Here is a 6,000-nt window from a genome sequence, read left to right on the forward strand (position 1 = left end):
AGGATGTTTTCTGGGTTGACAATTAATCCCAACAGGCAACAGGGATTACTGGGGAGTGAGACATGTTCACTTATTAGGAACAGAAACATCCATGGTTCTCAGTTGGGGGAAATCTTACATTGCGTTGTCTGTGAGGAAGGCCATACCTGCATTTGATCCTCAGATCTGAAGCCCAGAGAATGTGCAGCATGGCTTACATTTCAGGTGATTAAGCTGTTAGATGTGGGTACTCTGCCAGGAGATCTGTGTTCTTACAGTTCTGCAGAAGCTCCACAAATGTGGTCAATCTAAGATGTCAGTGTGGCAAACAAATCTGCAGGTTGCATGAGTAAGGTGTGTGCTTTGAGTCTAGTTTGAACTCAGCCACCGTGGATCCTGTTACTGACCTATATGGCATAGATTTATATAACTGTAGCATGTGACCATTCACAACATTAATTTAATATCACAAATTTTCAGCAAAATTACTGTGAAGTATGTGCAAGCTCTCATACGATGGGGCAGTTGTATTTGTGGGGTTTTGTGATGCCTCCTCAGAATAGAACTTTCTGGTGCTTTCCTGTGTCCTACACAGTATTTTTATTTGAATTTGCATAAGTTTATATAAAATCTAATTTTCAGGGGCTGGTGGCATGGCATACTAGGTCAATCCTCTGCCTGTAGCACCAGCATCCCACGTGGGTGCCAGTTCTAGTTCTGGCTGCTCCTCTTCCAGTCCAGCTCTCTGGGAAGTCCAGTTCACTGAGAAGGCAGTGGAGGATGGCCCAAGTTCCTGGGCCCTGCACCCGCATGGGAGACCAGGAGGAAGCTCCTGGCTCCTGACTTCGAATCTGCGCAGCTCCGGCCATTGAGGCCATTTGGAGAATGAACCAGTGGAAGGAAGACCTTTCTCTCTGTCTCCTCTCTCTCTCACTGTCTGTAACTCTACCTGTTAAATAAATAAACAAAATCTTTAAAATAATCCAATTTTCAAAGACAGTGATTTCTATGAGGAATGTGAAAGAACTGCATGGTGACTTTTCTAGGAAAGTGGTTTGAGCTGAATGAGTAAACTCCATGAATAAAAATGTACCTGAGAGAATATCCCTGTGACGTACACCCTCTCACTAGGGCTTCACAATAGAGGAAAAGAAGACTCAGAAAGGTGGAGACCTGGCTTTGCATGACCAAGAATTATTGATGCTTTGCCCAGAGGGATCAAGGTTTGGGATATGGTGCTTAATCTCATCTGTAAGCTCCAAAGCCTAGTTGATATTGGAAGTTTTATATGAACTTTGAGAAGGAGGTGTGGGTGAATGGAGAAGGATAGGCAAGGGACTGGAAAATGTTTCTTTTTGGAAGGATCTTAAAGGGGTGGCCTGCAGTGGAGATGACCTCTCATATATGAGAATCTTTCTACACCACTCTCTAACACACTCCAATTAAGTGATGCCATCTTCATTATTTCCGGAATTGTAATTCTCTGAACCGTGGTCTGTCACCTCATATGGCATCCAGAGCTATGCTGATAGTTCCTCTATACTGCTAGTTCTTCCTGGTACCACTGGAAGTGTTGCCAGGTAAGATAGATGAAACAAAGATACAGCAAAAATAAAAGATTTTATGAGATCAGTTTTTGATAAATGTGAAGTGATTACTGCATGTCCAACACCTTGATTAGTATTCTCTGTTATACCACACCCAATTAAAAACTCGTGTATAGTTCTGAGATCCATATTAGGAACTGAACTCAGAAGAAATACTGTTTTAGAAGACTTTTCCCTTGAAGGTGACTATCTTTTTTCCCACAAAATTTCTGTGATTTATGTAAATGCAGTAGACTTATAATGTAAGTTTTTATCATTTAATGTTGGTTATTCATTCTTTTATTTGAAGACTTATTTTGCATAGAGAGAGGGAGAGTCAGAGAGAGAGGTCTTCCTTCCACTGGTTCACTCCCGAAATGGCCAAAATAGTTGGTGCTTGGTCAGGCTGAAGCCATAATTCAGGAGATTCTTCCAAATCTCCTACATGAGTGCAAGGGCCTGAGTACTTGGGCTGTCCTCTGTTGTTTTTCCAGGCACATAGCAGGGAGTTGGATTTGGAGAGGAGCAGCTGGGACTTGAAGTGGCAGCATATGGAATTCTGGCACTGCAGGTGGCAGCTTTATCTACCTTGACAAGGGTGGCCCTGATGATTCGTTCTTTTTGCTTTTTAAAGTTTTTTATTTATTTATTTATTTGAAAGCAGAAATAGAGAGGCAGAGGTAGAGAGAGAAAGAGAGAGGTCTTCCATCCCCTGCTTCACTCACCATATGGCCACAACAGCCAGAGTTGGGCCAATCTGAAGCCAGGGGCCAGGAGCTTTTTCCAGGTCTCCCACGTGGGTGCAGGGACCCAAGAACTTGGGCCATCTTCTGCTCTCCCAGGCTGTAACAAAGAGCTGGATCTGAAGTTGAGCTGCAGGGACTTGAAACAACACTCATGTGGGATATCAGCTCTTCAGGCAGCAGCTTTACCTGCTACGCCACAGCACTGGCCCCTTGTTGTTCATTCTTTTTTTTTATTTATTTTTATTTATTTATTTTTTTGACAGGCAGAGTGGACAGTGAGAGAGAGAGACAGAGAGAAAGGTCTTCCTTTGCCGTTGGTTCACCCTCCAATGGCTGCCGCGGCTGGCACGCTGTGGCTGGCGCACCGCACTGATCCAATGGCAGGAGCCAGGAGCCAGGTGCTTTTCCTGGTCTCCCATGGGGTGCAGGGCCCAAGCACTTGGGCCATCCTCCACTGCACTCCCTAGCCACAGCAGAGAGCTGCCTGGAAGAGGGGCAACCGGGACAGAATCTGGCGCCCCAACCGGGACTAGAACCCGGGGTGCCGGCGCCGCTAGGTGGAGGATTAGCCCAGTGAGCGGCGGCGCCGGCTGTTGTTCATTCTTGACAATCATAAGTACTACACAAATTTAGCATGAGTCTATTTTTTATTTGATGATTGTTTACAGCCCTTGTCTCAACTGTTGAGGAACAGGCTTTTTTGTTTGTTTGCTTGATTTTTTCTTTTTCATACTTTTTTTTTCTTTTTTTTTATTTGTTTGAAAGAGTTACAGAGAGATGCAGAGACATAAAGAGAGTTCTTCCATCTGCTGGTTTACTTCTCAAATGGCCACAACAGCTGGAGCTACTCCCATTCAAGCCAGGAGCCAGGAGCTTTTTCTGGGTCTCCTATGTGGGTGCAGGGGCCCAAGGACTTGGGCCATCTTCCACTGCTTTCCCAGGCCATAGCAGAGAGCTAGATTGGTAGTGGAGCAGCCAGGACTAGAACCGGCACCCATATGTGATGGCGGCGCTTCAGGCTGGGGCGTTAACCTGCTGCGCCACAGCGTCGGCCCCCTTTTTCATACTATTTGTTTAAAGCTTTACTTAGTGTAGGGTTAATCTTTTGAGTATAAAATTAACTGAAAATAGATCTTCATGAAAATTAGGAATTGGGGCCAGTGCTGTGGCTCACTAGGCTAATCCTCCGCCTGTGGCGCTGGCAGCCAGGGTTCTGGTCCTGGTTGGGGCACTGGATTCTGTCCCGGTTGCTGCTCTCCCAGTCCAGCTCTCTGCTGTGGCCCCGGAGTGCAGTGGAGGATGGCGCAGGTCCTTGTGCCCTGCACCCACATGGGAGACCAGGAGGAAGCACTTGGCTCCTGGCTTTGGATCGGTACAGGATGCTGGCCTTAGCGGCCACTTGGGGGGTAAACCAACAGAAAAATGAAGACCTTTCTCTCTGTCTCTCTTTCTCTCACTAGCTCTGCCTGTCAAAAAAAAAAAAAAAGAAAGAAAATTAAGAATTGAAATAGGTGAGAGAGGAAGAAAGATGAGAGCATGGGCAGGAGGGAGGGTAGGATGGGGAGTATCACTATATTCCTGAATCTGCAAACAGGGAATATATGGCATTTGTCTACCTTAAAGAATATTTAGAAATCTGAACGAATTGCACTTTATTTTTCTTAAAGATTTCTTTGAAAGGCAGAATTGCAGAGGGGAGGAGGGAGGGAGGGAGGGAGGGAGAGAGAGAGGGGGGGGTATCTTTCATTTGCTGATTCACTCTTCAAATGTCTGCAACAGCCAGGGCAGACCTACACTAAAGCCAGGAACCTGGAAATCCATCTGGGTCTCCCATGTGTGTGACAGAGATACAGGCACTTGGATCATTTTCTGCTCTTTTCCCAGGTGCATTAGCAGGGAACAGCATCAAAATGGAGCAGCTGAGTATTAAACTTACAGTTCATACACAGTGGCTTAACTTGCTGTGCCGCAATGCTCTTCATTTATAAAATACATGTGAAGTCCTCTATGCTTTTCAAATGCATGTTAAAAAAAACAATTAGAGAGCAGTCTTACTATCTCCAGGTGATTTTTGTGTGTGGCAGCATTCTTGCTAACACTCAGGTGGGTAGTATACATTATGTTTATGAAAACTTTCATGTGTGATTGTGAAGATCTATTGATTGTATTTGGCATGGAATTAGATTATTTCTCCCATGGTAACAAATGCATATCAGCATTTGAGGTATAACACAAGAACAACAAATGAGTAGGTTTAAAATATTGCCATTTTCTGTTTGTAATTCTGGGTCAGCATTCTGAGTGGGCTCAGCTGAAAATCTGTTCATGTTGTCTGATATCACAGATGAGGCTGAGGCTCTAGTCAACAAGTGCCATTAGTGAGGCAGGTGTCCTTAGGATGAGGCCGAGAATGTATTCTTGGTCACCCCAGTGTGTGACAAAAATCCAATGAAATCATCACTACTGCCTTCCAGTAGCAAGAAGCAGGAGTCAGGAGCCAGAGCTGGAAATCAAACCTGGGCACTCTGAACAAGGGTATCTTAAGTGGCATTATACACACTAGGCTGAATGCCTGCCATCTTTTTAATATTTTTCTCTGCCATATTTGAAATTAGTCTGCATGGTCTTCTCACAATTCTTCTCTTTTTCTCTTCTGACCTTACTGACAGCTTTTTATCTGTCTCCTTGGGTTCTGCTTTCTCTTGCTTAATGTCATTCATCCCATTGATCTCACCCTTCAGTTTTCCTTGACAGATTTGGCCCTTTATGGCCTGATACTCACATTTCTCTCCAGCTTAGTTAGGCCTTTTCTATAGCCTTTAGACCACAGTTTCTACTCTCTGTTGAGTGCTTATTTGTAGCTGTCCAATTGGCATGTTCAAGCACAAGTCTAAAATGAAAGCCACAACGTTTATTCTTCCCTTATGATTAGGTAAGGTATTACTACCAGTTTACTTTGACCCTTATTATCAAAATGCCAATTTCCCTGGTCTTCTTCTCATATCTAATTTTATCTGGCGTCACATCCTGCTACTTTTTTTCTTTTATTATAATATCTTACAGAGTATTTAAAAGGAGTAGAAGTTGCTCTTCATTAAAAACAACAAATTCGTATGTTAAAAATATCATCTTGTAAAAAAATTTGGAACAGTGATTTAGCTCATTGATGAGTTTTGAGCCCTGCTGAGATGTGGTGGCACAGAATAGCCAGTGGAAGAAAGCATTCAAGAGTTAAAGGGATGCTTGTGTTTGACTATTGAGAGAAAGATACATAAAAAAAAAGACAGAGATCAGTTTTCATAACTTTTGTCTGTGTTAAGTATTTGGCACAGTGGCTAAGATGCCTCTGCAGACGTTGATGTTTGGCACAAAGGAATACACACATTCATATCAAAGTCCTGATGTTAGTCCCTGGTACTCTGCTTCTCATCTGTCATCCTGCTAATGCACATCACAGGAGGCAGAGGATGATGGCTGAAATACTTGATTTAATTTCATCCACGAGGGAGACCCAATTGAGCTCAAGACTCCTAGATTTAGTTTAGCCTAGCTCTAACTGAAGTGAACATTTGAGGAGTGAATCACAAAATGGAATTTATATCTATTTTTCTCCCTTTGTAATAAAATGAAAAAAAAAAGCAATAGCAAATAGCAAAATATTACTTCTGCCACTCCTGAATACATTTGGA

The sequence above is a fragment of the Oryctolagus cuniculus genome, chromosome Y, assembly GCF_051225735.1.
Source record: "Oryctolagus cuniculus isolate XC-2025 breed Fujian yellow rabbit chromosome Y, ASM5122573v1, whole genome shotgun sequence".
Lineage (NCBI taxonomy): Eukaryota > Metazoa > Chordata > Mammalia > Lagomorpha > Leporidae > Oryctolagus > Oryctolagus cuniculus.